The following is an 18109-nucleotide window of genomic DNA, read 5'->3' as shown; positions in this document are numbered from 1 at the left end:
CCTGCCGTGCTTCAGACCACACGAGAGGACGGTACTAGATAGTGCCTGCCGCTCTTCAGACCACACGGGAGGACTGTACTAGATTGTGCCTGCCGTGCTTCAGACCACACGAGAGGACGGTACTAGATTGTGCCTGCCGTGCTTCAGACCACACGGGAGGACGGTACTAGATAGTGCCTGCCGTGCCTCAGACCACACGAGAGGACGGTACTAGATAGTGCCTGCTGCTCTTCAGACCACACGGGAGGACTGTACTAGATAGTGCCTGCCGTGCTTCAGACCACACGAGTGGACGGTACTAGATTGTGCCTGCCGTGCCTCAGACCACACGGGAGGACTGTACTAGATTGTGCCTGCCGTGCCTCAGACCACACGGGAGGACTGTACTAGATTGTGCCTGCCGTGCCTCAGACCACACGGGAGGACTGTACTAGATTGTGCCTGCCGTGCCTCAGACCGCACGGGAGGACGGTACTAGATAGTGCCTGCCGTGCCTCAGACCACACGAGTGGACGGTACTAGATAGTGCCTGCCGTGCTTCAGACCACACGAGTGGACGGTACTAGATTGTGCCTGCCGTGCCTCAGACCACACGGGAGCACGGTACTAGATAGTGCCTGCCGTGCCTCAGACCACACGGGAGGACTGTACTAGATTGTGCCTGCCGTGCCTCAGACCACACGGGAGGACTGTACTAGATTGTGCCTGCCGTGCCTCAGACCACAGGAGAGGACGGTACTAGATTGTGCCTGCCGTGCCTCAGACCACACGAGAGGACGGTACTAGATTGTGCCTGCCGTGCCCCAGACCACACGGGAGGACGGTACTAGATTGTGCCTGCCGCTCTTCAGACCACATGAGAGGACGGTACTAGATTGTGCCTGCCGTGCCTCAGACCGCACGGGAGGACTGTACTAGATTGTGCCTGCCGTTCTTCAGACCACACGGGAGGACGGTACTAGATTGTGCCTGCCGTGCCTCAGACCGCACGGGAGGACGGTACTAGATAGTGCCTGCCGTGCCTCAGACCACACGGGAGGACGGTACTAGATAGTGCCTGCCGTGCCTCAGAGCACACGGGAGGACGGTACTAGATAGTGCCTGCCGCTCTTCAGACCGCACGGGAGGACGGTACTAGATAGTGCCTGCCGCTCTTCAGACCACATGCTGCAGATAAAAAAAAGAAATCAAAATATGACTGAAAGAGCACCACAGCAACAAAATATAGTACATTGATAAACAGTGTTATAATTATATCTATAATATAATCAGCTAAGCGTCCCTCTGTCTGAAGCCTCGATAGACTGCGCATGTGTGACGCGCAGTCTGGCTCTAGACAGAAGAACGCATGGAGCTGTTACAGGTAAGAGGAGTGTATGGCGCCGGAGATCGCGGTATGCCGAGACACTGAACACATACCGCGTTCTCCGGCGCCATACTTATATACTTACTTGACCGGGAGGAGCATTGCAGCGGCGCTTCTCTTCTCGCCGGAGACCGGGGCAGGAGTGAGGCGTCGGATCAGCTCATGTGCATAGCGCTATCCGGCGCCATTTTACTGAAGACACATTTGCAGTGTCTCTTCAGCAAAGTGGCGCCGGACAGCGCGGTATGGGCACGCACGTACTCCGGCGCTGCACTCCTCCTCCGGCAGAGCAGGACACAGCAGCGCTGGAGCACAGGTAAAAAAGGTGAGTATAAGTGTTTATTTTTTTGTATGTGTGTGCAGCGTGAAAGAGATGAGGGGGCCACACATACCAGGATTGGGGGGTGAGGGACGCCATGCATACCAGGATTGGGGGGTGAGGGACGCCATGCATACCAGGATTGGGGGATGAGGGACGCCATGCATACCAGGATTGGGGGATGAGGGACGCCATGCATACCAGGATTGGGGGATGAGGGACGCCATGCATACCAGGATTGGGGGATGAGGGACGCCATGCATACCAGGATTGGGGGATGAGGGATGCCATACATACCAGGATTGGGGGGTGAGGGGCCCCATCCATACCAGGATTGGGGGATGAGGGGCCCTATGCATACCAGGATTAGAGGATGAGGGATGCCATACATACCAGGATTGGGGGATGAGGGGTGCCATGCATACCAGGATTGGGGATGAGGGGTGCCACGCATACCAGCATTGGGCAATGAGGGGGGCCACGCATACCAGGATTGGGGGATGAGGGGTACCATGCATACCAGGATTGGGGGATGAGGGGGCCACACATACCAGCATTGGGGGATGAGGGGGGCCACGCATACCAGAATTGGGGTGAGAGGTGCCATGCATCCCAGTATAGGATGATGGGGGCAGCACAAATACCAGGAGGGGGGCAGCACATACCAGCATGGAAGACCATATACCAATAAAGATGCTCGCCACCCGGGTGTAGAACGGATTCAGTAGTGTGAGAGAAAAGAATCCATCTTGTTTCTCTGTGGTATCCATTTTGTTTTCACTCTTATGTAATGGTCATCAGGTAACACTGATGGGCAGTGAGGTTTCACATTACTATTCACTCCCTTAAGGTTACTATTGGTTCATAGGTCAGAGGGAAACATTCCTTTGTCGCTGACCCTATTTAAAGTGCCACATGTGCTAATAAAGCAGAAGTCTTTTCTAGTACACCATACAAGGCTGTGCTGTATTGATTTCCCGAGCGCTCGTAAAACAAATCTTATTAATTTGGAGTTCGGAAGGCGTAGAAGAGAGCGTATTTCGCTCACAGTAGCTAGTTTATTTATACGGGGCTGTTCACCGTATCCGGGACAGTTGGAACTAGAGCTGAGAGGATCAATTCTTGGGACGCTGGACAGGAGGCCACGAATCCCTTACCTATAGTGTTGCACGAGCATGCTCGGTTTACCCTTTCACCGTGCACGCTCGGTTGCTGCCCGAGTATTTTCGGCGTGCTCGGTATCTATGCTCGGGCCGCTGGGGCTGTTAGACAGCTGTGACACATGCAGGGATTGCCTAACAAACATGCAATCCCTGCATGTGTCACAGCTGTCTAACAGCCGCGACACATGCAGCCGCGGCGGCTCGAGCATAGATGCCGAAAATACTCAGGCAGCACCTGAGCATGCTCTGTGAGAGGGTTAAGAGAACACGCTCATGCATCACTACTAACCTTACCTCATCCGGCGTGACTTTTGATGAGGCTGGCATGGTGTCATCTGTGCGTCGTGCTTCTTTCACTTGGGATCTATGGATTTATTTTCTGTCCATTCCACTTTCTCATCTTTTTGTAGCTTCACTATTTGACATTGGCTTTTTTGTGTCTGCAAGGCCGTGTTCACATGTTGAATAAATACTGTATTTTTTTTTGTTTTCTGCAGATGTTCACACCAAACTACACAATAACAATCTTCTCTGATTATTGCGTATTTGCTGCATTTTTTATGCCTTTTCCCCCTTATTTGATGTTTTTTGGTGCAGATGTGAAGCCGCATTGTTCATTTTTTGTTATAATACAGAATGGCTTTGATTCTGCACTTAAGGTACCTGCAGTCTTTTTACCTGCGTTTTCTCTCTTTTTCCACATAGAAGTCTCCAGACGTAAAATAAACCATAACCGTACAGATCAGCAGCGTCTTTAGACCACAGAGCCGTTTTCATGAAATCACATCCACTTTTCTTGGCCATTTAAATGCTGCAAAATGACTGTTCCAAAAAAGCAGCTGAAAAAACACAGCACTTATGCTACATCTGAACACGGCCTAAATGTGCAAGTGCAGTGGATGTGATTTAATGAAATCTACGCCTGCAGTGAGTCTAAAGACGCTGCTGAACTGTGCGGATTTCATGCATTTTATTATATATATATATAAGCCTCTGTGGAGCCTGTAAAAAAAAAAAAACATTTTTAAGCTCAAAAATCTAAGTTTTTCTGTAGTATTAAAAATGTAGATTCACAGCTTCACCAAAACACATTTTAAGGGGGAAAACTCAAAAGAAACTCAGCAAACACACAATAATAAGATTGTTATTTTGTTGTATGGTGCGGACACCTGCATAAAAAAATGCAGTCTTCATGTTGTGTGAACTTGGCTTTAGTGTTACATTTTATTCAACTTTTTATTTAATTTTTATGGCTTTAATAAAGACTAGCACACCTTTTCATTTTGTGGGATTGAAATTCAGCTGTTATACAGAGCTGAGTGCAGAACACAAAAATATATTTTTATAATTTGCCAGTGTGATAGCGCAAGCTATAGTAGCCCACCTTATCAGTTTTTGGGGGTGAAATTGATTTGTATGCACAGTAAAAAAAATATAATTTTTTTTCTGTTGCTAGCCAGAGTCCACCTAGTCCTTTTGTGGTGGTAAAATTCAGCTGTATGCAGAGACACCTCGTACACGTGCGGCTCTGCTCCACACACCTCGTACACACGCGGCTCCGCTCTGCACACCTCGTACACGCACTGCTCCGCTCCATACACTTTGTACACGCGCAGCTCCGCTCTGCACACCTCGTACACGCACTCCTCCACTCCGTACAGCTCGTACGTGCACGGCTCCGCTCCATACACTTTGTACACGCGCAGCTCCGCTCTGCACACCTCGTACATGCACGGCTCCGCTCCGTACAGCTCGTACACGCAGGCTCCGTTCCGTACAACTCGTACACGCGCGGCTCCGCTCCGTACACCTTGTACACGCATGGATCCGCTCCGCACACCTCATACACGCGTGTCTCTGCTCCATACACCTCGTACACGCGCGGCTATGCTCCGTACATGAGTGGCTCCACTCCGCACACTCGTACACGTGCGGCTCTGCTCCGCACACCTCGTACACGTATGGTTCCGCTCCATACACTTTGTACACGCGCAGCTCCGCTCTGCATACCTCGTACATGCACGGCTCTGCTCCGTACAGCTTGTACACGCGCGGCTCCACTCCATACAGCTCGTACACGCGCGGCTCCGCTCTGGTACTGCTCGTACACGCGCGGCTCCGCTCCGTACACTTTGTACACGCACGGATCCGCTCCGCTCCGCACACCTCATACACGCGCAGCTCCGCTCCGTACAACTCGTACATGCGTGTTTCCGCTCCACAAGCCTCGTAACGCACAGCTACGCTCTGCACACCTCGTATACGCGCGACTCTGCTCTGCACACCTCGTACACGTGCGGCTCCGCTCCGTACACCTCGTACACGCGTGGCTCCGCTCCGCACACATCGTACACACGCGGCTCTGCTCCGTACACCTCGTCCACGCGTGGCTCCGCTCCGCACACCTCATACACGCGCGGCTCCGCTCCGTACACCTTGTACACGCGTGGATCCGCTCCGCACACCTCGTACACGCATGGCTCCGTTCCATACACGTCGTACACGCGCGGTTTCGCTCCTTACACGTCGTACACGCGCGGCTCCGCTCCTCACACCTCGTACACACGCGGCTCTGCACACTCGTACTCGCGTGGCTCTGCTCCGTACACTTCGTACGCGCGTGGCTCCGCACACCTCCTTACACCTCGTACACGTGCAACTCCGCTCTGCACACTCGTACACGCGCTGCTCTGCTCTGTACACCTCGTACACATGCGGCTCTCCTCCGCACACCTTGTACACGCGTGGCTCCGCACCGTACATCTCGTACACGCGCGGCTCCGCTCCAGCTCCGCACACTCGTACACGCGCTGCTCTGCTCAGTACACTTCGTACACCCGTGGCTCCGCTCTGCACATCTTGTACACGCGTGGCTCTGCTCTGCACACATCGTACACGCGTGGCTCTGCTCTGCACACATCGTACACGCGCGGCTCTGCTCCGCACACATCGTACACGCGCGACTCAGCTCCATACAACTCGTACATGTGCGGCTCCACTCTGTACACCTAGTACACATGCGGCTCCGCTCCGTACACCTCGTACATGCACTGCTCTGCTCTGTACACCTCGTACACGCGTGGCTCCGCACACCTCGTACACGCGCAGCTTCGCTCCGCAGACTCGTAATTGCGCGGCTCTGCTCCATACACCTCGTACACACGCGACTCCGCTCCGCACACATCATTCAAGCTCAACTCCGCTCCGTACAACTCGTGCAAACTACTCTGTACACCTCGTACACACGCGGCTCCGCTTCGCACACTCGTACACGCGCGACTCCACTCCATACACCTCGTACACGCTCAGCTCCGCTCCGTACAGCTCGTACACGCTCGGCTCCTCTCCGTACAGCTCGTCCACGCGCGGCTCCGCTCCGTACACCTTGTACACGTGCGGATCCGCTCCGCACACTCGTACACGCGCTGCTCTGCTCTGTACACCTCGTACACGCTCGGCTCTGCTCCGTACACCTCGTACACTTGTGGCTCCGCTCTGTACAACGTGGCTTCGCTCCATACATCTTGTACACGCTCGGCTCCGCTCCAGCTCCGCACACATCGTACAAGCGCTGCTCTGCTCCGCACACATCGTACACGCGCGACGCCACTCCGTACACCTTGTACACATGATGATCCGCTCCGCACACTCGTACATTCGCGGCTCTGCTCCGTACACCTCGTACACACGTGGCTTCGCTCCGTACACCTTGTACACATGTGAATCCGCTTCGTACTCCTTGTACACAAGCGGATCCGCTCCACACACTCGTACACCCGCGGCTCTGCTCCGTACACCTCGTACACATGTGGCTTCACTCTGTACATTTCGTACACGCCACGCTCCGCTCTGCACACTTGTACACGCTCTGCTCTGTACACCTCGAACACGGGCGGCTCCGCACACCTCGTACTTGTGCGGTCTCGCTCCGTACACCTTGTACACGTGCGGCTCCTCTCCAGCTCGGCACACTCGTACACGTGCTGCTCTGCTCTGTACACCTCGAACATGCGCGGCTCCGCTCTGCACATCTCGTACACGGGCGGCTCTGCTCCGCACACATCGTACACGTGTGACGCCGCTCCGTACGCCTTGTACACGCGCGGCTCAGCTCCGTACAATTCGTACATGTGCGGCTCCGCTCCGTACACCTCGTACACGGGCGGCTCCGCTCCACACACTCGTACACGCGCGGCTCTGCTTCGTACACCTCGTACACGTGCAGCTCTGCTTTGTACACGCGTGACTCTGCTCTGCTCTTACATCTCGTACACACGCGGCTCCGCTCCGCACACTCGTACACGCGCGGCTCCGCTCTGTACACCTCAAACACGCGCGGCTCTGCTCCGTACGCTTCGTAAACGCGTGGCTCCGGTCCGTACTCCTCATATAAGCGTGGCTCCGCTCCGTACACCTCGTACATGCGCGGCTCCGCTCCACTCTGAACACTCGTACACGCGCTGCTCTGCTCCGCACACCTTGTACACGCACGTCTACGCTCCGTACACCTCGTACTTGCGCAGCTTTGCTCCGTACACCTCGTACTTGGCGGCGTCTCTCCGTACACCTTTTACACGTGCGGCTCCACTCCGCTCCGCACACATCGTACACGTGCGGTTCCGCTCCGTACACCTCGTACACGCGCTGCTCTGCTCTGCACACCTTGTAAATGCGCGACTCTGCTCCGCACACCTCATACACGTGCGGCTCCGCTCCATACACCTCGTACACGCGTGGCTCCGCTCCTTACACGTCGTACACTCGCTGCTCTGCTCTGTACACCGCGTACACGTGCGGCTCTGCTCTGCACACCTCGTACATGCGCGGCTCCGCTCTGCACACCTCATACACGTGCGGCTCCGCTCCATACACCTCGTACACGTGTGGCTCCGCTCCTTACACATCGTACACTCGCTGCTCTGCTCTGTACTCCTCGTACACGTGCGGCTCTGCTCTGTACACCTCGTACACGCGCGGCTCCGCTCCGCACACTCGTACATGGGCGGCTCCGCTTCGCACACTCGTACACACGCGGCTCTGTTCCGTACACCTCGTACACGCGCGGCTCTGCACCGTACACCTCACACATGCGTGACTGCTCCGAACACCTCGTACACTCGCGGCTCCGCTCCGCACACTCATACACGCGCAGCTCTGCACCTTACATCTCGTACACACGCGGCTCCGCTCCGCACACTCGTACACGCGCGGCTCTGCTCTGTACACTTCGTACACCCGCGGCTCCGCACACTCGTACACGCGCGGCTCCACTCCGCACACTCGTATACGCGCGGCTCTGCTCCGTACACCTCGTACACGCGCGTTTCTGCTCCGTACACCTCGTACACTCGCAGCTCCGCTCCGCACACTCGTACATGCGTGGCTCTGCTCCGTACACCTCGTACATGCGCAGCTCTGCTCCGTACCCCTCATACACGCGTGACTCTGCTCTGTACACCTCGTACACTCGCGGCTCCGCTCCGCACACTCGTACATGCGCGGCTCTGCTCCTTACATCTCGTACACACGCGGCTCCGCTCCGCACACTCGTACACTGGAGACTCTGCTCCATACACCTCCTACACGCGTGGCTCCGCTTTGTACACCTCGTACACACGCGGCTCCGCTCCGCACACTCGTACACTGGAGACTCTGCTCCATACACCTCCTACACGCGTGGCTCCGCTTTGAACACCTCGAACACGCGCGGCTCCGCTCCGTACACCTCGTACAAGCGTGGCTCCGCTCCGTACACCTCGTACACGCGCGGCTCTGCTCCTTGCACGTCGTTCACGTGCGGCTCCGCTCCGCACACCTTGTACACGCGCGGATCCGCTCCGCACACTGGTACTAGCGCGGCTCTACTCCGTACACTTCATACACGCGTGGCTCCGCTCTGCACATATCGTACACGCCCGACTCTGCTTCGTACAGCTCGTACACGCGCGGCTCCGCTCGGCACACCTCATACACGCGTGGCTCAGCTCCACACACATCGTACACGCTCGACTCCACTCCACACACCTCGTACACGTGCGGCTCTGCTCCACACACCTCGTACACGCGTGTCTCTGCTCCACACACCTCGTACACGTGCGGCTCCGCTCCGCACACCTCGTACACGCACGGTTCCGCTCCGTACAGCTCGTACACTTGCTGCTCCGCTCCGTACACCTCATACACGCGTGGCTCCGCTCCGTACACCTCGCACACGCACGGTTCCGCTCCGCACACCTCGTCCACGGGCGGCTCTGCTCCACAACCTCATACACGCTGGGCTCCGCTCTGCACACCTCGTACACGCACGGCTCCTCTCCCTACAGCTCGTACACGCACGGTTCCACTCCTTAAATGTCGTACACGTGCGGCTCCGCACACCTCGTACACACGCGGCTCCGCTCTGTAAACCTCGTAAATGCGTGGCTCCGCTCCGTACACCTCGTAAACTCGCGGCTCCACTCCGTACACCTCATACACGTGCGGCTCCGCTCCGCACACTCGTACACGCGCTGCTCTGATCCATACACCTCGTACACGCGCGGCTCCGATCCGTACGGCTCGTACACGCGTGGCTCCGCTCCGTACAGCTTGTACATGCGCGGCTCCGCTCCGTACACCTTGTACACGTGTGGATCCGCTCCGCAAACTCGTACACACGCTGCTCTGCTCTGTACACCTCGTACACGCGCGGCTCCGCTGTGCACACTCGTACACGTGCGGCTATGCTCCGTACACCTCGTACATGCACAGCTATGCTCCGTACAGCTAGTACACGTGCGGCTCCGCGCTGTACACCTAGTACAAGCGCGGCTCTGCTCCGTACACCTAGTACACATGTGGCTCCGCTCCGTACACGCGTTGCTTCGCTCCGTACATCTCGTACACACGCGGCTCCGCTCCAGCTCTGCACACTCGTACACATGCTGCTCTGCTCTGTACACCTCGTACATGGGTGGCTCTGCTCCGCACACATCGTACACACGCGACGCTGCTCTGTACGCCTTGTACATGTGCGGCTCAACTCCGTACAACTCGTAGAAGCGCGGCTCCGCTCTATACACCTCGTACACGCGCGGCTCTGCTCCGTACACCTCATAGACGCGCAATACCCCTCCGTACACCGCGTACACGTGTGGCTCTGCTCCGTACACCTCGTACACGCGTGACTCCACTCCGCACACCTTGTACACTTGCGGATCTGCTCCGCACACCTCATACACGCGTGTCTCCGCTCTGCACACCTCGTACACGCACGGCTGTGCTCCACAACTCGTACACGCGCGGCTCCGCTCCGCACACCTCGTACATGCAAGGTTCCGCTCCGTACAGCTCGTACACGCGTGGCTCCGCTCCGTACAGCTCGTACATGCGCGGCTCCGCTCCGTACACCTTGTACACGTGCGGATCTGCTCCGCACACCTCATACACGCGTGTCTCCGCTCTGCACACCTCGTACACGCACGGCTGTGCTCCACAACTCGTACACGTGCGGCTCCGCTCCGCACACCTCGTACACGCGCGGCTCAGCTCCACACACCTCGTACACGTGTGTCTCCGCTCCACACACCTCGTACATGCGCGGCTCCGCTCTGCACATTTCGTACACGCGCGGCTCTGCTGCGCACACTTTGTACATGCGCGGATCCGCTCCACACACTCGTACACGCGCTGCCATGCTGTGTACACCTCATACACACACGGCTCCGCTCCACACACCTCGTACATGCGCGGCTCCGCTCCGCACACCTTGTACATGCGCGGCTCCGCTCCGCACACCTTGTACACGCGCAACTCCGCTTTGCACACCTCGTACACGCGTGACTCCGCACACTCGTACATGCGCAGCTCTGCTCCGCACATCTCGTACACGCACGGTTCCGCTCCATACACTTTGTACACGCGCAGCTCCGTTCTGCACATCGTACACGCACGGCTCCGCTTCGTACAGCTCGTACACGCGCGGCTCCGCTCCGTACAGCTCGTACACGCGCGGCTCCACTCCGTACACCTTGTACACACACGGATCCGCTCCAGCTCTGCACACTCGTACACATGCTGCTCTGCTCTGTACACCTCGTACATGGGTGGCTCTGCTCCGCACACATCGTACACACACGACGCTGCTCCGTACGCCTTGTACATGTGCGGCTCAACTCCGTACAACTCGTAGAAGCGCGGCTCCGCTCAATACACCTCGTACACGTGCGGCTCTGCTCCGTACACCTCATAGACGCGCAATACCCCTCCGTACACCGCGTACACGTGTGGCTCTGCTCCGTACACCTCGTACACGCGTGACTCCGCTCCGCACACCTTGTACACTTGCAGATCTGCTCCGCACACCTCATACACGCGTGTCTCCGCTCTGCACACCTCGTACATGCAAGGTTCCGCTCCGTACAGCTCGTACACGCGTGGCTCCGCTCTGTACAGCTCGTACATGCGCGGCTCCGCTCCGTACACCTTGTACACGTGCGGATCTGCTCCGCACACCTCATACACGCGTGTCTCCGCTCTGCACACCTCGTACACGCACGGCTGTGCTCCACAACTCGTACACGTGCGGCTCCGCTCCGCACACCTCGTACACGCGCGGCTCAGCTCCACACGCCTCGTACATGCGTGTCTCCGCTCCACACACCTCGTACATGCGCGGCTCCGCTCTGCACATTTCGTACACGTGCGGCTCTGCTGCGCACACTCGTACATGCGCGGATCCGCTCCACACACTCGTACACGCGCTGCCATGCTGTGTACACCTCATACACACACGGCTCCGCTCCACACACCTCGTACATGCGCGGCTCCGCTCCGCACACCTTGTACAAGCGCAACTCCGCTTTGCACACCTCGTACACGCGTGACTCCGCACACTCGTACATGCGCAGCTCTGCTCCGCACATCTCGTACACGCACGGTTCCGCTCCATACACTTTGTACACGCGCAGCTCCGTTCTGCACATCGTACACGCACGGCTCCGCTCCGTACAGCTCGTACACGCGCGGCTCCGCTCCGTACAGCTCATACACGCGCGGCTCCACTCCGTACACCTTGTACACACACGGATCCGCTCCACACACCTCATACACGCGTGTCTCCGCTCTATACACCTCGTACACGCGCGGCTCCACTCCGTACACCTTCTACACGAGCGGCTAAGCTCCGCACACTCGTACACTTGCGGCTCTGCTCCGCACACCTCGTACACGCGTGGGTCCGCTCCGCACACCTCGTACACGCATGTCTGCGCTCTGCACACCTCGTACACGCATGTCTGCGCTCTGCACACCTCGTACATGCACGGCTCCGCTCTGTACAGCTCGTACACATGCGGCTCCGCTCCGTACAGCTCGTACACGCGCGGCTCCGCTCCGTACAGCTCGCACACGCGCGGCTCCGCTCCGTACACTTTGTACACTCTCGGATCCGCTCCGCACACCCCGTACACGCGCGGCTCCGCTCCATACACTTTGTACACGCGCAGCTCTGCTCTGCACACCTCGTACATGCACGGCTCCGCTCCATACAACTCATACACGCGCGGCTCCGCTCCATACACTTTGTACACGCGCGGATCCGCTCCGCACACCTCGTACACGATTGGCTCCGCACACCTCGTACACGCGCGACTCCGCTCCGCACACTTCGTACACGCGCGGCTGTACTCCACACACCTCGTACACGCGTGTCTCCTCTCCACACCTCGTACTTGTGCGGCTCTGCTCCACATACCCCGTACACGCACGGCTCCGCTCTGCACACCTCGTACACGCTAAGCTCCGCTCCGTACACCCTGTAAATGCGTGGATCCGCTCCGCACACTCGTACACGCGCTGCTCTGCTCCGTACACCTCGTACACGTGCGGCCTGCTCCGTACAGCTCGTACACGCGCGGCTTTTCTCTGTACACTTTGTACACGGGCGGATCCGCTCCGCACACCTCGTACACATGCGGCTCCGCTCCATACAACTCATACACGCATGGTTCCGCTCCATACACTTTCTACACGTGCAGCTCCGCTCTGCACACCTCGTACATGCACGGCTCCGCTCTGTACAGCTCATACACGCGCGGCTCCGCTCTGTACACTTTGTACACGTGTGGATCCGCCCCACTCCGCACACCTTGTACACGATTGGCTCCGCTCCGCACACTCGTACATGTGCGGCTCTGCTCCGCACACCTTGTACACGCGCGGCTCCGCTCCGCACACCTCTTACACGCGCGGCTCTGCTCCACACACCTCGTACACGCGCGGCTCTGCTCCACACACCTCGTACACGTACGGCTCTGCTCTGCACACCTTGTACACACCTGTCTCCACTCCATACACCTCGTACACGCGCAGCTCCACTCCGCACACCTTGTACACGCGTGTCTCCGCTCCACACACCTCGTACACGCGCGGCTCCGCTCCATACACTTTGTACACGCGCGGATCCGCTCCGCACACCTCGTACACGATTGGCTCCGCTCCACACACTCGTACATGTGCGGCTCTGCTCTGCACACCTCGTACACGCGCGACTCCGCTCCGCACACTTCGTACACGCGCGGCTGTACTCCACACACCTCGTACACGCGTGTCTCCTCTCCACACCTCGTACTTGTGCGGCTCTGCTCCACATACCCCGTACACGCACGGCTCCGCTCTGCACACCTCGTACACGCTAAGCTCCGCTCCGTACACCCTGTAAATGCGTGGATCCGCTCCGCACACTCGTACACGCGCTGCTCTGCTCCGTACACCTCGTACACGTGCGGCCTGCTCCGTACAGCTCGTACACGCGCGGCTTTTCTCTGTACACTTTGTACACGGGCGGATCCGCTCCGCACACCTCGTACACATGCGGCTCCGCTCCATACAACTCATACACGATTGGCTCTGCTCCGTACACCTTGTACACGCATGGTTCCGCTCCATACACTTTCTACACGTGCAGCTCCGCTCTGCACACCTCGTACATGCACGGCTCCGCTCTGTACAGCTCATACACGCGCGGCTCCGCTCTGTACACTTTGTACACGTGTGGATCCGCCCCACTCCGCACACCTTGTACACGATTGGCTCCGCTCCGCACACTCGTACATGTGCGGCTCTGCTCCGCACACCTTGTACACGCGCGGCTCCGCTCCGCACACCTCTTACACGCGCGGCTCTGCTCCACACACCTCGTACACGTACGGCTCTGCTCTGCACACCTTGTACACACCTGTCTCCACTCCATACACCTCGTACACGCGCAGCTCCACTCCGCACACCTTGTACACGCGTGTCTCCGCTCCACACACCTCGTACACGCGCGGCTCCGCTCTGCATACCTCATACATGCTCGGCTCCGCACACTCTTACACGCGCGGCTCCGCTCCGCACACTCGTACACGCGCTGCTCTGCTCCGTACACCTCGTACACGTGCGGCCCGCTCCGTACAGCTCATACACGCGCGGCTTTTCTCTGTACACTTTGAACACGCGCGGATCCGCTCCGCACACTCGTAAATGCGCAGCTCTGCTCCATACACCTCGTACACGCGCGGCTCCGTTTCGCACACATCATACACGCTCGGCTCCGCTCCGTACAACTCGTACACGCGCGTCTCCATTCCGTAAAACTCGTACACGCGCGGCCCCTCTCCGCACACCTCGTACACGCGCGGCTCTGCTCCGTACACGTCGTACACACGCGGCTCCGCTCCGTACACCTCGTACTTGCGCAGTTTCGCTCCGTACACCTCGTACTTGCGCGGCCTCGTTCCGTACACATTGTACACGTGCGGCTCCACTCCGCTCCACACACCTCGGACACGTGCGGCTCCGCTCCGTACACCTCGTACATTCGCGGCTCTGCTCTGCACACCTCGTACACATGCGTCTCCGCTCCTTACACGTCGTACATGCGCTGCTCTGCACACCTCGTAAACGCGCGACTCTGCTCCGCACACCTCGTACACGCGCGTCTCCGCTCCTTACACGTCGTACATGCGCTGCTCTGCTCTGCACACCTCGTACACGCGCGGCTCCGCTCCGCACACCTCGTACACGCTCGACTCCACTCCGCACACCTCATACAAGCGCGGCTTTGCTCTGTACACCTCGTACACCCGCGGCTCCGCTCCGCACACCTAGTACACGCGCGGCTCCGCTCCGCACACCTCGTACACGCGCGGCTCCGCTCCGCACACCTAGTACACGCGCGGCTCCGCTCCGCACACCTCGTACACGCGGGGCTCTGCTCCACACACCTCGTACACGCGCGGCTCCGCTCCGCACACCTCGTACACGCGCGGCTCCGCTCCGCACACCTAGTACACGCGCGGCTCCGCTCCGCACACCTCGTACACGCGGGGCTCTGCTCTGCACACCTCGTACACCCGCGGCTCCGCTCCGCACACCTAGTACACGCGCGGCTCTGCTCCGTACACCTCCTACACGCGCGGCTCCGCTCCACACACCTCGTACATGCGCGGCTCCGCTCCACACACCTCGTACACGCGCGGCTCCGCTTCATACACCTCGTACATTGTTGAGTTGATCAAAAATGTTGTGACGTTTGGTGTTTTCACGTCAGTTTTGCCCAGCTTCACCAAAATGGGCAGAGTTGGGGCAGGATGGAAGTGTGGCACCACAGCTTGTCTAATTCATAGCGAACTGTGGCTTCCCTTACACCAGAAATCTTACTCCAGTCCGTGACTGGAGTAAGATTTGTGGCAAGGTGCACACACCACTTGTCAGAAGTGCATAATTCATGCTCCACTTAATGAATCTGGACCGTCTGACTCCAGCACGCTCCCTCATCAAGAGCAGCTTGAATATGGCCAGTCTTAATGAATCCGTGTCCTAAGTGCTTTATTAGTTAAGGAATAACCGTTGTTTTAATTTTTGTTTTGTAAATTAATATTACACATGAAAATAAGTAATTGTATAATCTTATCAGAGAAGTCTTCTTTTTCCTGCTGGATTGATCTTTCAGTCTCAATTCGCGGTAACATCTGTAAAATCTGTATTCAGTGAAGACAAACTTTCCTATTAGTGAGATAGATGACAGTTAGTGCTATTAATACTCTTTACAGAAGGAAGGGGAGGAGCTAACAGAAGGGGGAGGAGCTAGCGGAAGGCACAGACCTTCTGCTGCAAGTTCTCCTGAAACCACAGTTACTTCTCCATGGAAGATTGCAGCTGGTGTTTATACATAGAATCCTAGAACATTAGAATTGGAGGAACCTCCAGGGTCCTAGTGTCCAACCCCTGCTCAATGCAGGATTCACTAAACCATCTCACACAAATGTCTGTCCAGCCTCTGTTTGAAGACTTCCATTGAAGGAGAATTCACCACCTCTCGTGGCAGCCTGTTCCATTGAAAAACGCACCAAATCTGCAGCGTGTGCACACAGCCTTGTTGTTCTTTTGGTCACAGGCAGGTCTTTGCACAGTCCTGAATGATAAGTACAGCACATACACGCTAAGGCTATGTGCCCACGTAGCAGATTTACATGCATTTTTTCTGCCAGAGAGAAGTGTTTTTTCAGCATTTTTTCAGCGTTTTTTCAAGCACTTTTCCAAGTGATTTTGAGCATCACCTGGAAAGTGCTTGACAAGTTGGTCACACAATATAAATCCATGCAACCGGCAACCGGCATGGATTTATATTGTGTGACCAACTTAGATGCTTTAAATGCTGCATCTATAGTAACAAAAAAAAAGAAGTTAAAAATAAAAAAAACCCTGTATACTCACCTCTCCAGTCTCCTCCCGGCGGCGTTCTCTCTCTTCAGCGTCCCGCGGTATACTGGCAGGACCTGCGGTGACGTCATTTAGTCAGCTGATGGTCACGCGACCATCACCTGACCTCTGACGTCAGCGGTCGAGTGACCATCAGCTGACTAGATGACGTCACCGCAGGTCCTGCCAGTACACCGCTGGACGCCGAGGAGAGAGGATCGCCGCCGGGTGCAGACCGGAGAGGGGAGTATACAGGGTTTTTTATTTTTAACTTATTTATTTCTTTTTTTCACCGCTTGGTAGCCGGGATGAAGAGGAGTTGTAGTCTCTTCTTCATCCTGGGTACCACACGCACCCCGATTACGCTGCAAATTCTCGACCATTGAATTTAATTGAAACGCAGCAAATCCACATATACCTGCGGGTTTGCTGCTTTTCAATGGCCGCGTAATCGCGGTAGAAATGGTCATGCTGCGTTTTGCAACGCAATGCGAATTCGGCGCTCTAATTAGCGCATCATGTGCACAGCACATCCCAATTCACATTGCTTTGCATGGCAGACGGTTTTACATGGGCACATAGCCTAAGAGCGGGGAGCGGCTCTAGTGTCACCTGCTGGGATGGCACAATCACTGTCAGCAGGATACAGGGGACATTATCAGAAAGGAGGAGATGACGTCTCTGCCCTCTCGCCTATCAGAGAATAGATTGCTGTATACGGGGGGCCTTATCCTCCTCTATTACACAGCACTCAGCTCCTAAAGGGAATGATTTGACCATAATACAATATATTTGAGTGGGGCCAGTGCTCCAGTTTTACGTTCATAATGTTGAATGGAGATTGATCAGTTCCAGTGTGTCTGAACAGGGTCCGAGCCCACATCTCCTGAGCTCAGGCTTTACACTGAGCATCACTGTCACGGAGGTCAGATTAGAAGGGCATGGAGCATGATGTGGATGGTTGCCTCCGTATCCGCCATTACCTGGACTGCTAGCTTTACCTGGACACTCTGGATCAGCTCCTCCGTCTTGTCGAGACCTCTAAGGGCCTGTTCACACAAGCAGATAAAATATCATTCAGAGTTTCATCCAGAAAAGTGGGAGAATTCTTTCCTCACTTGTCATCCATGTGCAGTCCAGATCTAATCTGGCTTTTTAACCATTTACAGTTTCCAGGGCTACAGGATTGCAATGTATCTGTATAAAGCAGATTTTTTTCTGTACCCATAGACTTGAATGGGTGAATCTTGTCTGACGGATGAAACGAGGACATGCTGCCATTTTCTTTCTTTATTTTTTGCTCACACACAGATTCGATCAGTGACAAAAAAGAAAAATGACTCCTCTGCACTTTCCCATTGAATCCCATTGGTCTGAGTACCGTCCATTTGTTCCACAGACAACTTTCCTACTGAAAATACATTCGTGTGAACGAGTCCTAAGAAAGACATTGTAATTGGTTATTAGATGTTGACTGAAGTTTGGCTCTGAAAATGCAGGGCTCTTAAAGACGTTCTCTAATACTTTAATGCAGATGAT

The sequence above is a fragment of the Phyllobates terribilis genome, unplaced genomic scaffold, assembly GCF_046119375.1.
Source record: "Phyllobates terribilis strain yellow unplaced genomic scaffold, ASM4611937v1 Scaffold_246__1_contigs__length_2949330, whole genome shotgun sequence".
Classification (NCBI taxonomy): Eukaryota; Metazoa; Chordata; class Amphibia; order Anura; family Dendrobatidae; genus Phyllobates; species Phyllobates terribilis.
Note: the sequence above shows the minus strand (reverse complement) of the source record.